Raw genomic sequence first — 19,217 nt, forward strand, 5'->3', positions numbered from 1 at the left:
CAATGGGTCCAGGTCCTTGCTGAGGCAGGAGTTCAGTCTAGTTAAGACTCCTGGGGACTCCTGAACCACTGTGACCAGAGGTGTGCTGCAGGGATTAGTGCTAGGTACTTTGTTGTTTGTCATCTATATTAAATATCTGGATGATAATGCAGTTAACTGGATCAGCAAGTTTGCAGATGATATCATGATTGGGAGTGTAGTGGATAATGAGGAAAACGATCGAAGCTTGTAGCGGGACCCAGCAGCTGGTGGATGTTGTCTACATGGACTTCAGCAAGGCATTTGACAAGGTCCCACGGGAGGTTGCTTAAGAAGGTTCAGTCACTCGGCATTCATGATAAGGTAGTAAATTTGATTAGACGTTGTCTTTGTGGGAGAAGTCAGAGAGTGGTAGTAGATTGTAGTAGTAGTAGTAGTAGTGGTTGATTTAAAACCCAGTTGAGACCAGCCTGCAACACAAACGTTCGAGGTCGGCCGAGGTGTGACAAGTGAAACGCGTTAGTCAAATATCAGCCAATATAATCAAGGTTTGCTCTAGGGGAGTGGCCTGTCGGGGAGCGGCCTTGTCGAGGGAAGTGCCTTGTGAGAAAAGTGCGAGTCTTTGTCTCGAGAGTCTTCGGCGAGGAGGCTGAGGGAAGAGACTACGCCACAGTTGGAGAGGGTGAGAGGTGGTGAAGAAATGACAGGTCAACTGATTCAGTGTGCTGCTTGCATGATGTGGGAGGTCAGGGATGTTGACGGTGCCTCTGGCTGCTACAAATGTGGAACGTGTGTCCAGGTTCAGCTCCTGAAGGACCGTGTTGAGGCACTGGAGAGGCAATTGGATGACCTCAGGTTCATCCAGGAAACAGAGATTTTTCTGGACAGGACCTGCAGTGAGATCGTTGCACCGAAGACACCGGAAGAGAGAAGGGGGGTGCAGATGAGGAAGGGATAGATGCTTGGAGTACAGGAGACCCTGGGGGATGTGCCTCTTGAAAACAGGTTCACCCTCTTGGAAGCTGTTGGGACAGAAGACAGTGCCAGTCTGAGAGGCGGACAGGTCTGTGAGTCAAATATTGGCGCTGAAACAAAGCCAAGGAGACAGAGGTCAGGCAGAGCCGTGGTAGTGGGGACTCCATAGTGAGAGGCACAGATAGGGGTTTCTGCGGCAACAGGAGGAATTTAAGGATGGTGTGTTGCCTCCCTGGTGCCAGGATCCAGGACGTCACAGACCGATTGCAGAGAATCCTCAAGGGAGAAGGTGATCAGCCGGAAGGAGTGGTGCATGTTGGCACAAACAACGTCGGGAAGAAGAGGAAAGACATTTTTCAGTGTGACTTCAGAGGACTCGGAAGAAGGCTGAAAAGCAGGACCTCCAAGGTGGTTATCTCTGGTTTGCTTCCAGTTCCTTGTGCTGGTGAGGGCAGGAACAGGGAAATAGGGGATCTGAATGTGTGGCTAAGGAGCTGGTGCGGGAAGCAGGAATTTAGATTCTTGGAGCACTGGGATCTGCTTTGGGGTAAGGATGAATTGTACAGAAGGGACGGGTTGCACCTTAACAGACGGGAGACCAGCGTTCTGGCAGGCAGGTTTGCCACTGCTACACAGGTGTGTTTAAACTAAGTAGTGCGGGGGAGGGGATGAACTGGAAATATAAGAATGGAGTTAAAGGGAAAGGGAGAATAAGAAAAGTTAAGAAAGACAACAGAATTAAAGGGGCAGAAAGCTCAGGAAGGGATCGGAGAGTATGGCCAAGTGAAAAAGGAATTGATGTGAAAGGTGAGGGGAGTAATGAATTAAAAGTATTACATATGAATGCACGGAAATAAAGTGGATGAGCTTGAGGCTCAGTTGGAAATTGGCAAGTATGATGTTGTGGGAATAACAGAGACATGGCTGCAAGAGGACCAGGGCTGGGAAATGAATATTCAGGGTATACATCCTATTGAAAGGACAGACAGGTTGGCAGAGGGAGTGGGGTGGCTCTGTTGGTGAGGAATGAAATTCAGTCCCTTGCGAGGGGGGACATAGAATCAGGAGATGTGGAGTCAGTATGGATAGAACTGAGAAACTGTAAGGGCAAAAAGACCCTGATGGGAGTTATCTACAGGCCCCCAAATAGTAGCCTTGATATAGGGTGCAAGTTGAATCAAGAGTTAAAATTGGCATGTCGCAAAGATAATTCTATGGTTGTTATGGGGGATTTCAACATGCAGGTAGACTGGGAAAATCAGGTTGGTACTGGACCCCAAGAAAGGGAGTTTGTGGAGTGCCTCTGAGATGGATTCTTAGAGCAGCTTGTACTGGAGCCTACCAGGGAGAAGGCAATTCTAGATTTAGTGTTGTGTAATGAGCCAGATTTGATAAGGGAACTCGAGGTAAAGGAGTCATTAGGAGGTAGTGACCATAATATGATAAGTTTTAATCTACAATTTGAGAGGGAGAAGGGAAACTCGGAAGTGTCAGTATTACAGTTGAACAAAGGGGACTATGGAGCCATGAGGGAGGAGCTGGCCAAAGTTGACTGGAAAGATACCCTAGCAGGGATGACAGTGGAACAACAATGGCAGATATTTCTGGGAATAATACAGAAGATGCAGGATCAGTTCATTCCAAAGAGGAAGAAAGATTCTAAGGGGAGTAAGGGAAGACCGGTAATGACAAGGGAAGTCAAGGACAGTATAAAAATAAAAGAGAGGAAGTATAACATAGTAAGGATGAGCGGGAAGCCAGAGGATTGGGAGAATTTTAAGGAGCAACAGAAGATAACTAAAAAGGCAATACGGTGGGGGGGAAAGATGAGGTACGAAGGTAAGCTAGCCAAGAATATAAAGGGGGATCGTAAAAGCTTCCTTAGGTATGTGAAGAGGAAAAAATTAGTTAAGACCAAAGTTGGGCCCTTGAAGACAGAAACGAGTGAAATTATTATGGGGAACAAGGAAATGACAGACGAGCCGAACAGGTACTTTGGATCTGTCTTCACTAGGGAAGACACAAACAATCTCTCAGATGTAATAGTGGCCAGAGGACCTAGGGTAATGGAGGAACTGAGGGAAGTTCGCATCAGGCACAAAATGGTGTAGGGTAAACTGATGGGACTAAAGGCTGATAAATCCTCAGGGCCTAATGGTCTGCATCGCAGGGTACTTAAAGAGGTGGCTCTAGAAATCATGGATGCATTGGTAATCATTTTGCATTGTTCTATAGATTCAGGATCAGTTCCTGCGGATTGGAGGGTAGCTAATGTTACCCCACTTTTTAAGAAAGGAGGGAGAGAGAAAACAGGCAATTATAGACCAGTTAGTCTGACATCAGTGGTGGGGAAGATGCTGGAATCAATTATAAAAATGAAATAGCGGCATATTTGGATAGCAGTGGCAGGATAGGTCCGAGTCAGCATGGATTTACAAAGGGGAAGTCATGCTTCACTAATCTTCTGGAATTTTTTGAGAATGTAACTATGAAAATGGACATGGGAAAGCCAGTGGATGTAGTGTACCTGGACTTTCAGAAAGCCTTTGATAAGGTCCCACATTGGAGGTTAGTGGGCAAAATTAGAGCAAATGGTATTGGGGGTAGGGTACTGACATGGATAGAAAATTGGTTGGCAGACAGGAAACAAAGTGTAGAGATTAATAGGTCCTTTTCAGAATGGCAGGCAGTGACTAGTGGGGTACCGCAAGGCTCGGTGCTGGGACGGCAGCTATTTACAATATACATTAATGATTTAGATGAAGGGATTAAAAGCAAATTTGCAGATGACACAAAGCTGGGTGGCAGTGTGAAATGTGAGGAGAATGTTAATGAGAATGCAGGGTGACTTGGACAGGTTGGGCGAGAGGGCAGATACAGTTTAATGTGGATAAATGTGAGTTTATCCACTTTGGTGGCAAGAACATGAAGGCAAATTACTGTCTGAATGGTGTCAAGTTAGGAAAAGGGGAAGTACAATGGGATCTAGGTGTCCTGAAAGTAAGCATGGAGGTACAGCAGGCAGTGAAGAAAGCTAATGGCATGTTGGCCTTCATAACAAGGGGAGTTGAGTATAGGAGCAAAGAGATCCTTCTGCAGTTGTACAGGGCCCTGGTGAGACAATACCTGGAGTATTGTGTACAGTTTTGGTCTCCAAATTTGAGGAAGGACATTCTAGCTATTGAGGGAGTGCAGTGTAGGTTCACGAGGTTAATTCCCGGGATAGCGGGACTGTCATATGGTGAAAGGTTGGAGCGACTGGGCTTGTATACACTGGAATTTAAAAGGGTGAGAGGGGATCTGATTGAAACATATAAGATTATTAAGGGATTGGACACCCTAGAGGCAGGAAACATGTTCCTGATTTTGGGGGAGTCCAGAACCTGAGGCCACATTTTAAGAATAAGGGGTAGACCATTTAGAATGGAGTTGAGGAAAAACTTTTTCACATAGAGGGTTGTGGTTCTGTGGAACGCTCTGCCTCAGAAGGCAGTGGAGGCCAATTCTCTGAATTCTTTCAAGAAAGATTTAGATAGGGCTCTTAAAGATGGCGGAGTCAGGGGATATGGGGAGAAGGCAGGAAAAAGGTACTGATTGTGGATGATCAGCCATGATCACAGTGAATGGCAGTGCTGGCTCGAAGGGCTGAATAGCCTACTCCTGCACCTATTGTCTATCGTCTATTATAGACTAGAGGCTTGTGACTAGCAGAGTGCCGCAGGGATCGGGGCTGGGTCCATTGTTTGTCTTCTCTGTCAATGATCTGGACGATAATGTGGTTAACTGAATCAGCATATTTGCGGATGACAGCAAGATTGGGGGTTAGTGGGCAGTTAGCTGGATGCACTTCACGCAGATGTAGTTCCCTGGGAGTCTCTGGGTCTCCAATATCCGGCACGAAGAACACACAACAGCCATTTACTGAACTAGGTACAGTAAGAGAAGAAAGTGGAGCCCTAACAGAAGCTTACCCAGAGCCAACGCCTCATTTGAGCCAGAGGGACACTCTATAATGATCAATAAACCAATTGTTTGGAATCAGATTACCTTGTCTGGTGTCTCAGGACTGGGTGTGTCTGCACCCACACCCCTCCCGCGGCGCTCCACCCTCACCATTCCCAACATCCTTTGCTCCCATCAGATTTACAAAATCTCTCTCTGCTCCACATTGACAAGTGCAGTACTATGCAAAAGTCTTAGGCACCCTAGCTATTTATATGCACCTAAGGTCTTTTGGACAGCACTATAGTTACTTTGATTGATCTTTGAACTTTGATTCTGTTATAACGTCGAGCTTTCTGCAAAAGCTAACTCAAAGAGGCTGATTTATTTTGATTCATAGTGCTTGGCAGGCGGTGAATGAGTTCTTAAACTAATCTGTCAGGTAATGAATGGATCCCAGTAAGAATGGGTGGGGCAGGGAAAAGCAGGAGGTAGAGAAGTGGTAATTTTATTAATTAAAGTGAGACAAACAAAAGAGAGATCATCTGTTTTAAATGTTGAGGCTGTTGCATGATTACTGGCAGCTGGATCCCAGATATATATTTTACAAGTCTCCTGGATATGAATCACAGCACAAAACCAAGACAGCTGCACGAGGCATCATGTGACAGGGTCTGATAGCTGGAAGGCATATTTGCACATCATGGAATCGTTGGCAAAAGAGGCACAGTGGGAGGGTTTTAGGCCTGCTTGCTGGCTTCTTTGATGTTGGCACTGAGTTAAGTGCCACACCTCTGCTGTTTCTCAGTGAGGCCCTGTGTGGCCCTGTTTTTTCAGTGAGAGATTGCCTATTCAGATCCTGCACTGACATCTTAACCACAAAGCTATACCCAATTTTTCACCGTGAGCACCCTTTTCTTTCAGATGGGCAGTGAAAGAAAGTAAATTTATTATCAAACGTGTCACCATATACTACCCTGAGATTCATTTACTTGCAGGCCTTTACAGGAAAATATTTATGAAGAACTTCGTATAAGCAGATGTTCCAATGTACAAATTGTGCCAATAAATAAAAGTAACACTGAGAACATGAGTTGTAGAGTCCCTGAAAGCCCAATTATCAGCAGCATGTAACCTGAAGCATCACAGGTCCCAACACACTAGACCACTGTTATACTAGGATAAGGAATGCCGACCGTTCCTTGCCCAGGCCACATATTGGTAATCAGATCACTTGGCTGCCTTTTCCTACCTACATATAGGTAGACGGTAAAAAGCAAAGCTGCAGACATTAGGACAGCAAAGAGGGGTTTGTGGGAGGCAGAAGAGTGATTATGGGATTACTTTGAGTCAGTGTACCACAATTGCAACAGACTTTATTAAAACAGCTATAGACGAGTGTATACTAAATCATTCAGAGTCTCTTCCACGCAGGGGTCCTGGATGAACCATGAGATCCGAAATCTGCTGAAGGCCAAATCAGGGACATTCAAGTCTGAAGTCCAAGAAAGCTACAGAGGTGCAAGTATGATCTCCAGAAAGCCATCTCACGGGCGAAGTCAAAATTCTGGACCAAGCTTGAATCAATGAAGGAAGCTCAATGGATATGGCAGGACTTGAATGCTGTCACCGCTTAGAAAGTTAAATCAAGCAACATGGGAGACAGCAGGGTTTTGCTTCCAAATTAACTCAGTGCCTTCTATGCTTGCTTTGACAGTCAGGACATGGAGGAACCATTGCGAACTTCCACATCCTCTGATAATGCTATGATCTCAGTCTCTAAAACTGACACGTGGACTTCCCACAGGAGGGTGAATCCGCAGAAAGCATTCGGACCAGACAGGGTACCTGTCTGCGTAGTGAAGACCTGTGCTGACCAACTGGTTGGTGTGCTCACTGAGATCTTTAACTTCTCACTTTGGCAGTGTGTGGCACCCACCTGCTTCAAGAAGAAGAGCGTGGTGACCTGCCACAGTGACTATCACCCTGTTGCACTTACATCCACAGCGATGAAGTGTTTTGAGAGGTTGATGATGAAACATATCAGCTTCTGCTTGAGAGGCAACTTGGATCCGCTCCAGTCTGCTTACCGGAATAACAGGTCCACAGCAGATGCCAAGCAAAGGTGTATTCATCAAAATGGTCTTTAACAACTGTAGATCAACTGCAGATACTGTCGTTCTCTCAAAACTAATCAATAAGCTCCAAGACCTTGGCCTTAATATCTCCTAGTGCAATTGGATCCTGGATTTCCTCACTTGTAGCCCCCAGTCAGTTCAGATTGGCAATAACATCTCCTCCATGATCTCTATCAGCACAGGTTCACCAAAAGGCAGTGTCCTTAGATTCCTGCTGTACTTGCTTTACACTTGTGTGGCTCAGCACAGCTCCAATGCCGTATTCAAGTTTTCTGATAACGTGGGCAGAATCAATGGTGGTGGTGAATCAGCATCCAGGAGGGAGATTGAAGATCTTGCTGAGTGGTGTCATGACAATAACCCTTCACTCAGTGTCAGTAGGACCAAGGAAATGATTGTGGATTTCAGGAGAGGGAAACCAGAGGTCTATGAGCCAGTCCTTATTGGAGGATCAGAGGTCGAGAGGCTTAGCAACTTTAAATACCTGGGTTTTATTGTATCAGTGGAATGGGAATAGGCAGTTTAAATGGTTCAGCATGGACTAGATGGGCTGAAGGGCCTGTTTCTGTGCTGTACTTTTTAATGGCTCTACGACTCTATGACTTGTCCTGGAGCCAGTATTTAAGTGCTATTGCAAAGAAAGCACCAGCAGTGCTTCTTCTGCCTCAGGAGTTTGTGGAGATTCGACATGACACCCAAAAACTTTTACAGATGTGTAGTGGAGAGTGTATCAACTGGCTGATCACTGCCTTGTATGGAAACACCAATGCCTTTGAACAGAAAGTCGTACATAAAGTAGTGGATCCTGCTGAAGGGTCTCGGCCCGAAATGTCGACTATACTCTTTTCCATAGATACTGCCTGGCCTGCTGAGTTCCTCCAGCATCTTGTTTGTGTTGCCACAAGCAATGATCTCAGTTTCATGGACTCTTTGTACTTTATTGTTGCCAAACAATTGGTACTAGAACGTACAATCATCACAGCGATATTTGATTCTGTACTTCCCACTCCCTGGATTACAAATATTAAATATTAAAAATATTAAAAATAGTAAAAAATTAGTAAATATTAAAGATTTAAATTATAAATCACAAATAGAAAATAGAAAAATGGAAAGTAAGGTAGTGCAAAAGAACCGAGATGCAGGTCCGGATATTTGGAGGGTACGGCCCAGATCCGGGTCAGGATCCGTTCAGCAGTCTTATCACAGTTGGAAAGAAGCTGTTCCCAAATCTGGCCGTACGAGTCTTCAAGCTCCTGAGCCTTCTCCCCGAGGGAAGAGGGACGAAAAGTGTGTTGGCTGGGTGGGTTGTGTCCTTGATTATCCTGGCAGCACTGCTCCGACAGCGTGCGGTGTATAGTGAGTCCACGGACGGAAGATTGGTTTGTGTGATGTGCTGCGCCGTGTTCACGATCTTCTGCAGCTTCTTTCGGTCTTGGACAGGACAACTTCCATACCAGGTTGTGATGCACCCTAGAAGAATGCTTTCTACGGTGCATCTATAACAATTAGTGAGGGTTTTAGGGGACAGGCCAAATTTCTTTAGTTTTCTCAGAAAGTAAAGGCGCTGGTGGCCCTTCTTGGCAGTGAAGTCTGCTTGGTTGGACGAAGTCAGGTCATTTGTGATATTGACCCCAAGGAACTTAAAGCTTTTGACCTGTTCCACTTGTGCACTCATTATCTCATTATTTCAAATTCTTGTTATTTATTGCTATTTACATTTGCACAGTTTGTTGTCTTCTGCACTCTGGTTGATCTTACATTGATCCTGTTACAGCTACTATTCTACAGATTTATTGAGTATGCCCACAAGAAGCTGAAACCCAGGGTTGTATATGGTGGCAAATATGGACTTTGACAATAACATTTACTTTGAACTTTGAAATTTGAGTCTTTAGGCTGTGGAATCAATTCAGAGTTGAGGTGAGTGAAGTTATTCATCTGGTTCAGTATCCCTGTGGTCAAGGCTAATAACTGCTCCTGAAACTGAGGCTCCTGTGCCTCCTTCCTGATGGACATAGCGAGAAGAAAGCACGGCCTGGATGTTGGGGGTCCTTGTTGATGGATGCTGCTTTCTTATGGCAGTGCTCCTCATTGATGTGCTTGATGTGGCATGAATGAAATCACTGGGGAGAGAGAGAGTTACTGGTAGATACAAGGCAGCTTCTTTATTCGACAAAACAAGGTTCAGCAGGCATCATTCGGACAGAGACGCTTTTGGTGGAAAGGTCTGCTGCCCAACGTGGGGCTCAATATTTATTTGCTACACACACACAAAGGACAATTCCATATCTGCAATGTATAGACAATGTTTTCTTTTGAAACTACATACAAACTTCACACCTCTCGATTACACTCATCCCAGCGACGCCAGCAGTGTCTGGACTGGTATTCAGGAATCCATTGTTCCAAACCAAATCCGCAATACATTTATTTGGTATTTTACGTGCTATCATAGAGGACAATTCATACTTACAAAGTATAGGTAATGCTGTCTTGGAAACTACCTGTAAACTTCACACTTCTATCCCAGAGGCACCAGCAGCATCTGGGCTAGTATTCTGGTATTCACAGCTTTTAGGAATAGCATCGTTACAAATTAACTGGGTTCACAGCTTTTAGGAAATGCATTTGTCATAGTGTGGGGGGCGCTGGGAGCAGGACCCAAATGCAAGACACAGACACTGAAGTACAAGGAACAGGACTAGGTTAGTCAAGAAAGCAAGGAAAGTGGGGAAGAAAGGATGCTGGACATGACACATGCCCTGGACGAGACAAGGATTCAGGGCCTGGGCTAGGACTTGACTAGGATAGCGGAACCAGGACATGGAACTTGGAACTAGGAGCCTGGGCTTGGACTCCGAGCCAGAGACTGGACAAGGACCCAAAACCTGGGTCTTGACTCAGGCTCGGACCCCGGATCTAGGCAAAGACATGACGAGGCTTGGGTTCTTCGAGGCTAGGGTATTTCGAGGCTTGGGTATGGACTCCGAGCCAGAGACTGGGCAAGGACCCAGAACCTGGGACTTGACTCGGGCTCAGACTCCAGAACTAGACAAGGTCAAGACGTGGCTACAGGACTGGACGTGAGACTCCTGGACAGGACAAGGGAACCCCAGCACTGAGCTGGGCAAGGTACTCATGGGCTGGGCGAGACATGAGGACAATACGAGAACACAAAGCCGTGGCTTGGACAGGACAAGGTTCTTGGATCATGGCTAGGACTGGACGAGACCCCAAAGCCTTGACTTGGTCGATGGAGGGACAGGAACGCAGAGCCTTGGTCAAGGGAGAGACAGGGACATGGAGCACAGAGCCAGGACCCCTCCTTGGAAACAGGACATAGGGCCAGGACTCATACACGGAACACAGAGCCAGGACCCCTCCTTGGATACAGGACGTAGGGCCGGGACTCATTATACAGAATGCAGAATACAACGAGACAGTTCCCAACACAAGGCAGCGGCAGATGGCCGGACTTGCCTAGCGGAGGCGTGGACACAGAGACGGTTCAAAACAACGATAGACAGTTCCTCATCTTGCTCCAGCGATTGAACTTGACAGCAGTGCAGGCGAGGGTTACAGGCGAGGTGAGGCAAGGCGAGGCGAGGCTTCAGACGAGGCGAGGCAAGGATTCAGGCGAGATGACAGAAGGAAGGGGAAGGGAAGGGATTCAAACAGGGGGTATGGACAGGAACAATCCAGCAGCCCGAGGCTTCTTCTTCTTCTTCCATTTCCGGCTGTTTAGACGCATCTAGGCGTATTACAGCCCTCCGCAGGATGTATAATTAATTATAGAACTTCAAGGAACTCAAATTCTCGAACATAACCTAGTCTCACATATAAACTGAATAACAAACTCTTTAATCAGATGTTGATTCTCTTGATGGCCAAACAAAGATTTAATAGAAAACCAAAATAAATTTAAGCCAGATAGCCTCTTGAACAAGGTGCTTCTTTCAATTTTGTATCGATTACAGCTCAGCAAAACATCCCGGACTGTCTCTGGACTACCACAGTCACATAATCCAGTAGGATGTTTTCCTATTACCTTTAAATAATAGTTTAGCCCACAATGCCCCAACCTAAGTCTTGTAAATTTCACCATATCTCTACGACTTAAAAGATAACAGTCCAAGACCTTTTTAACTAGTGGGTGACTAGAAAAATAATGCCTGCCCCTTAATTCATTTTTCCAATCCTCCTACCACTTCTTCTCTATAAATTTTTTAATCCTACTTCTTAATTCTGCTCTGCCTAGGGGAACTCTAATTTCTACTTGCCTGCTCTGTAAGGAAGACTTTGCAATGCCATCCACAATTTCATTTCCCTCCACCCCAGCATGCCCTGGTATCCATGAAAATCTAACTGCACAACCCATCTTCCCTACTCTAAACAACACTAAGGGAATCTCAATAACTATGTCAGGACGAGCTTTTGATTTACTCCCTTTGATAGCCTCTAAGGCAGCAGCAGAATCCAAACAGATGATAACCCTACATGACCAAGAGTCTACTACCCACCATCAGACCCAGACGATTGCTAATAATTCTGTTGCAAAGACAGAAACACCATCTGAAACCCGGTGACCAATCTTAACTCCAAATTGAGACACATACATCCCAAATCCTGCCCTACTGCTCTCTGGGTCCACTGAGCCAACAGTAAAAATCTTCCGATAAGATCCCCATTTATTATTTAAATATTCATTTGTGATCAATGCTGATGAAATTGCACTGCTCCCTTTAAGCTGAAAAAGGAGGAATAGGTCTACTTCTGGTTCTGGAACGAGCCAAAAAGGGACGGGTGGCAAGCAAATTTGGTCAACTTTGTCTTCCTCAGTCAGTTTCAATTTCACAGCCCAGTTATTAACCAAATCTAAAAATGGGTATCCGACTTCTCCTGCAAAAGACACTTTGATGGACAGCTGTGATTGAATCCATTTAGTTTTACCCAACACTGCAGGCCCAACTGAACTCATCTTAAATGCAGAGGCACTTCTCCCATCTCCACACATAATGCCAGGACTGATGTTGTTCTAAAAGCTCCACAACAGAGTCTAAGTGCTTTGAACTGCACAGGTTCCAAGCACTGCCGTAGCAGCGGAACCATAAACAATACAACCATAATCTATAACTGATCTAATCATAGCTAGATATATTAAGTACATAGTTTTCCGCCCTGCTCCCCAGTCACATCCAGCAATACTTCTCATAACATTTAAAACTTTCTCACACTTTCCAATTGTTTTATCTATATGAACCCTCCAAGTAAGTCTTTCATCAAACCAGACACCTGAAAACTTGAATACCTTGACTCTTTCTAGTGGAGAATTATATAGACACAATTCACAATCAGGAATCTTTCTTCTAAAGCCAAAAATCATGTATTTGGACTTAGAAGCAGAAATCCTGAAACCCCATTTATTAGCCCAGTTTTCAACTGATCTTAAGGCAGGTACAAAAGGCTTTAATATATACTTGATGTTTCTTCCTCTTTTCCAGATTACACCATCATCTGCAAACAATGATTTGCTATATCTTGTCCCTACCTGATCAAAGATATCACTTATCATGACATTAAAAAGAACTGGACTAATGACACTTCCTTGAGGGGGTACCATTACCTATTTTAACTGACTTGGAGCTTGTTTCACGTATTCTTACTTGAATTGTCCTTTCCTTAAGGAAATCTTTGATCCAATTAAACATTCTACCACTAATTCCCACATCATAGAGTTTAATTAACAAGCCATCCTTCCATAGTGAGTCATATGCTCTTTCAATATCTAGAAATACACTTACCATTACTTCTCTATTTTGAAATGCTTTTTTAATGTAAGGGGGTTTCGCCTTTTATATTACTGTGTAGTCTAATTAAAATGGCTTCTTCGTTATGTTATACTTGGGAATGCTTCTTTGTTATGTTAAACGCTGAGAAAGTTCTTGCACTGGTAGTTTGTTTTGGATTATCTACTGATAAGAGGACAAATGAACCAATTGGGTTAGTTGTTATGCCTGTGGGGTGTCTGTAAGAGATTGTATGCGCGCGGCTTTGGTGGCAGAAGGTGGGACAGAGAGACAGAGGATGGACCAGATGCCGTGAGTCCGCTAACAGGGTCGGACCCCAAGGAGGGCGTTTGGCGAGGAGAGGAGACGGAGACGGACACGTGTGGAGCGTCTGGTCGACCACCGTTGTTGGTCCCAGGCAGCCGGTCGAGGTGGTCCGAGGGGTCACAGGGTGAAGAAGAAGGGTCTTGAGCTCCAACTGTTTGTGCACGAGGAATTTGAACTTTGATAAGTGTGGTGCTTTTTACTTTCCTTTTATATTTTATTCTCTATTAATCATATAGTTCCAGTAATATCTATAAACTGTAAATCATTTAATTGTATCTGGTGTATTGTCTGTTATTTGGGCGGGGTGGGGTACATCACACAGCATCCACACAAACTAATTACCTAGTTTGGCGGGGCCGAGGGCTGTTTCCCTAGACGACAGTGAGCCGAGCGACCCTGGGTGTTCCAACCAAATATATCCAGGAGTTCTCTACTTTAGACAATCTAGTTCAGCCTGCAGTTCTCCATTAGCATCACTTTGTAGTTGCAATTCCTCGTGAATGCTTAATGCACTCATTAGATAATGCCGCAATCTGCTATTCTTCCCTAATTTTGTCACGTGCTTTTGCGTAGTTGCATTACCTCAATTACATTGATTTCATCTACATCACTGGTAAGACTAAAATCATCTTGTTAAAGAATAGTAATTATCACACGTTATACTTTTAAACTTCTTGTTTTTCCAAGTCTATCTGCTTTTTCAGGTTTTCCTTTTCTTGGATCGTAGCCTGCAGTTGTTTACTGAGACCTCGGAGTTCTTCTTCATTTGCTTCCATGTTTTCATTTTATAATCTGAATGTAGATAATTCACTTTGCAACAAATTCTTTTTCTTTTTGTATCCTTGTAATAATTTCCTCCATTTTCCAATCTCTTTCCAACTCATCGTTGTTCTTGTCGGATGCTTCTATTTGTTGTTGTAGTTCTGCACATTTACCCTGGGCTTCAACCATAAAATCTGAGGATTTTCCTTAAGTTCTGAAACATTTCTTAAATTCTTGACCATTTGCGATAAATATACTGCAATTAAGATTCCATCTCTGCTGCCTGTGAACTGTTGGATCCTCCATTCAGCGTTTCTTTGACTTCTTCCCACCTAATTCCTTTAATACCAAGGTACTTTTCTGCAGACTTGACGATAATTTTAATTTTCTCAGTTCTTTTGCTTGTTTGAGCTGAACAATTAATTGCATCCACCATAAAAAGCACAAACTCCTTTCTACTCATTAATAGTGTATCCTTACTTTTCATATTACAGCTCTCACAATTCACCAGTTTATTATTTCCTGTATTTGTTTGCTTGACAGCCTTTTTTTATCAACTTCTTTCACTGCCTCTGCATAACTGATTCCTTGAGTTACTTTTACATATTGTATCTCAGCCGCCTTCTTGCTATAAATGCACCCTTGATAAGCTGTGCTGTGTTCCTTGCCACAATTGCAGCATTTCAGCCTAGCTCCCGCTTCACATTTCCCATATTCATGTATTCCAGCACATCTCCCACATCTTTGTTTTCCTCTGCAGACCGCCGCAATGTGCCCGAATTTCTGACATTTATGGCATCTTAAAGGCGGTGGTATATATATTCTAACCGCATGACACATATACCCTAAGTAAACGTTAGTCGGCAATCTCTCTTCATCAAAGTTAATCATTACCGATAAACTATCACACATTTTCCCGTTTCTTGTAACTTTCAAACATTTGGCCTCAATAATTTTTGCTCCTTTTATGTTCTGTTTAATCTGATCCATAGCAACTTTTGTTGATATCCCCGAAATAACTCCTCTAGTCCATTTTCTATTGTTGGGTATTGAGCATTGTACTTCTTTGCCATCTATTTTACATAATCTTATCACTTTACTTTGTTGAGAACGATCCCAACAAATCACTAGTAGCAATCCATTTCGTAAAATCTTTGCTCCTTTAATCTCACCTAGAATTTTGTCGAGCATCTTCATCAAACGAATCAGGTTCCAATCACCAAATGACACCCCATCTTCACTTAGTTTTATAATTGCTTTAATTTCATCTTCTTTCCATTGTTTTGCTGTCCTGCTTTGATCATCCGCTGATTCCTCAGAGTTTCATATCCCGTACTTCTGCTTTCTTTTCTTCCTCTTTCCATTCCATTCCTCTTTCCCACCAACCTCCATCTCTAGTTCACTTCCACTCTCGCCAAAAACTTCCTTCAACAGCTTGGCTCTTTCCTTGATGTTCTCTCTCTCCGCCATTTTCCAGTCACGTCACAACCCGTCACGTCACAACCCAACCCAACCCAACTCAACTCAACTCAACTCAACCACTCACCCAACTCAGCCCCTGCCCAAGGCTGAATCCTGAAGCTATTTATAAAGTCAGCCCAAATGAGAATCAGCTGCCTCAACAGAAACTGGGGAAAACTGGAAAACCTGGAATAAGGAACGTGGCCTGGACCATGAACCAGAATGCAGATTTCACGGACCGGACCATGACAGCATTGTTGTGAACTCAATCCACAGTACTTTGTCAAAGAACAGAAGACTGGTGGCCAAAGTCATTTAAGTGTAAATAAATCATCTACCCAAAGCTCACTCTAACATGCTCACTGGTGGGGAGGGTTTTGCCTGTGATTTACCTTTTAATGACTCTACGACTGTATAACTTGTCCTGGATCCAACACTTTCTGTAGTCTTTTCCTTTCCTGGGCATTGGTGTTTCCGTAGCAGGCTGTGAAGCAACCAGTTAAGATTGGCACCACGATGTATCTATAGAAGCTTGTCAAAGTTCTAGGCAATATACTGAATCTATGCAAACCTCTAAGTAGAGGCACTGCCATGTCTTCTTTGTGATGGCATTTACGTGCTGGTTCCAGGACAGATCGTCTGATGTGATGACACCAAGGAACTTAGAGTTACTGACCCTCTTCGCCTCTGATCCCCTAATGAGATCTTCAGTTTCTTCGTGCTGTAGCTCTTTGGTTTTGCTGACCTTGTTGTGCTGCCATTCAAATAGATTGTCAATCACTCTCCTATATGCTGATCTGTCACCACCTTTGATTCGGCCAACGACAGTGCTGTGGTCAGCAAACTAAGATACAGCATTGGAGCTATACTTATCAATCATAGGTATAAAGTGAGTAGAATAGTTAAACCAAGTCTGCTCTCTCATGTGAATTCTTCAGCTAAAGTAGTGGAGTTATACTTAGCATGCAAGACAATACCTGTGGAGTTAGTGAGATTAAATCCTTCCACCCAACTCACAATGCCGACAAAAATGCCCATCTAAGCTAGTCCCATGTGCCTGCATTTGACAAGTAGCCTTCAAAATCCTTCCGATCCATGTACCATCTCCAAGTATCTTTTAGATGTTAATGTACCTGCCTCAGCCACTTCCTCCAGTACAGACTACCATCAGGATGAAAATGTTGCCCTTCAGGTTCCTATTAAATCTCTCCCCCATAACCTGAAAGGTATGATCTGTAGGTTGATTTCCGAATCCTGGTAAAAACATTGTGAGTTCACGTTTATGCCCCTCAACCACTGAACATGGAATAGTACACCACCAATCCTTTAACCTACTGTAAGATCAACCTAGCCCCTTCCTCCCGCATAGCCCTCTATTTTTCTTTCATCCATGTGCCTATTTAGGAGTCTCTTAAATGTCCTGAATGTATCTGCCTCCACCACCATACCGAACAATGCAGTCTATGCATTTACCACTCCATATGTAAGAAGCCTAATTCTGATATCCCCCGTACGTTCCTTCAATCACCTTAAAATCACACTTTCTTGTGTTAGCCATTGCCACCTTGGGAAAAAGTCTCTGGCTATCCACTTAATCTATGCCTCTTATCACCTTGTATATATCTATTATGTTACCTCTCATTGCCAACCTATCCTATAGACGATAAAACACGCTCCCTAATCCAGGCATCAGTCTGGTAAATTTCCTCTGCACCCTCTCTAAGCTTGTCACATCATTCCAATAATGAGCCGACCAGAACTAAACACAATATTTATTCCAAGTGTGGCCCAACAAGAGGATTATGGAACTGCAGCATTAGCTTGTGGCACTTCCCCTGACTAATGAAGGTCAACACAACTTGCATCTTCTTAACCACCGGATTAACTTGTGCAGCAACTTTGAGGGACCTATGGACTTGGATACCAAAGTACCTCTGTTGCCTCACACTGCTTCACTACCGTGACAAGGCTCCTGCTTCACATTTGACTGTATCTAAACCGTATCAGTTCACACACTACTTGATTGAAATACACCTGCCACTTCACAGTCCAGATCCTATCAATGTTCTGTGGTAACGCATGGCAACCTTCAGTATCACCAATGTAGATCATCTGGCCATGACCACAGTACCATGTTTGTTGCCGCAAAATGTGTGCAACTTCAGAAAGACTTCATTGACTGTGAGGGACTTTCTTTCTGAGAGACTTACCTTCTAATAAGTGCTGAGTAAAATTCAACACAAGACTCTAGCTTCAGCCAGTGCTTTCCTGTCTACACATCAAACCACAAAGGCAAACACGAGGAAATCTACAGATGCTGGAATTTCAAGCAACACACATAAGAGTTGCTGGTGAATGCAGCAGGCCAGGCAGCATCTCTAGGAAGAGGTACAGTCGACGTTTCTGGCCGAGACCCTTTGTTAGGACTAATTGAAAGAAGAGCTAGTAAGAGATTTGAAAGTGGGAGGGGGAGGGGGAGATCCAAAATGATAGGAGAAGACAGGAGGGAGAGGGATGGAGCCAAGAGCTGGACAGGTGATTGGCAAAAGGGATATGAGAGGATCAGGGACAGAAGGCCTAGGGAGAAAGAAAAGGGAGGGGGGGAAGCCCAGAGGATGGGCAAGGGGTATAGTGAGAGTGACAGAGGGAGAAAAAGGATAGAGAGAAAAAGAATGTGTGTATATAAATAAATAGCGGATGGAGTACGGTGGGGGGGGGGGAGGAGGTGTGACATAAGCGCAAGTTTGAGAAGTCAATGTTCATGCCATCAGGTTGGAGGCTACCCAGACAGAATATAAGGTGTTGTTCCTCCAACCTGAGTGTGGCTTCATCTTTGCAGTAGAGAAGGCCGTGGATAGACATATCAGAATGGGAATGGGACGTGGAATTAAAATGTGTGGCCACTGGGAGACCTGAAAGGCAAGTTTTTTTTCTCAGTGATTATCCTAACACTTCCAATATTTATTTCAACTCACTGGAGTTTAGAAGAATGAGGAAGATCTCATTGTAACTTTTTGAGCATTGAAAGGCCTCAGTAGAGTTGAGGTGTAGAGCATGTTTCCTGTACTGGGAGAGCCTAGAACCAGAAGGCACAGCTTCAGAATAAAAGGATGTCTCTTTAGAACAGAGATGAGGAGGAATTTCTTTAGCCAGAGGGTGGTGAATCTGTGGAACTCATTGCTACAGACAGTTGTAGAGGCCAAGTCATTGGGTATGTTTAAAGTGGAGGTTAAAAGTTTCTTATTAATCAGGACATGAAAAGTTATGGGGGGAAGGCAGAAGAATGGGTTGAGATGGTTAGTAAATCAGCTATGATGGAATGGCAGAGTAGACTCGAAGGGCCAAATGGGCCAATTCTGCTCCTATGTCTTATGGTCTAAACCATAAAGGCAGGTCTACATTTCTCAATGGCTATTCATCCAGCACTGCCTTAGGGACTCCAGCTGTGGATTTTAACTTGGTGTTTACTCCAGAATCCTTCCCATGAGTGGGTATATTAACAAGGCATCAGAGGTTTAAGATCAGAGTTTTCCTTCTCCTAGAGGAGACATCAAGCATAGCTGGGGAACCGCAGCTGCCCACAATGACCGGTTTTCAGGCACCAGTAACCCATCTTCGCCCCTTCTCCTGTCATTTGAAACAGTTCCAGGCTTAGCAGCTAAGACACGTGAAAGCCAGGAGGTAGGCTTGGTTGTCACAGGCTATTTGAGTTGCACACCATTGGGAACATTTAATAGGTAGTGGGAGCTTATCCTCATTATCTCCTGCAATGTATAGATCAATTTCTTTCAGAGCAATGACACCTCCCCCCCCCACTTAGCACTACTTATTGATCTGTTGTCTG

At 44.2% G+C, this 19,217-nt stretch overlaps 1 long non-coding RNA gene across 1 annotated transcript in view; it reads right to left on the minus strand.

Moving 5' to 3' along the window:
- Positions 1 to 205: 205 nt before the first annotated feature.
- LOC140200024 (uncharacterized) overlaps positions 206 to 19,217 on the minus strand; it is a 61,105-nt gene continuing 42,093 nt past the window's right edge. Inside the window, exon 3 of the long non-coding RNA XR_011886547.1 lies at positions 206 to 449. This is a non-coding gene — a long non-coding RNA (uncharacterized lncRNA). The remainder of the gene's footprint in view (positions 450 to 19,217) is intronic.

The sequence above is a fragment of the Mobula birostris genome, chromosome 7 (genome assembly GCF_030028105.1).
Source record: "Mobula birostris isolate sMobBir1 chromosome 7, sMobBir1.hap1, whole genome shotgun sequence".
NCBI lineage: Eukaryota > Metazoa > Chordata > Chondrichthyes > Myliobatiformes > Myliobatidae > Mobula > Mobula birostris.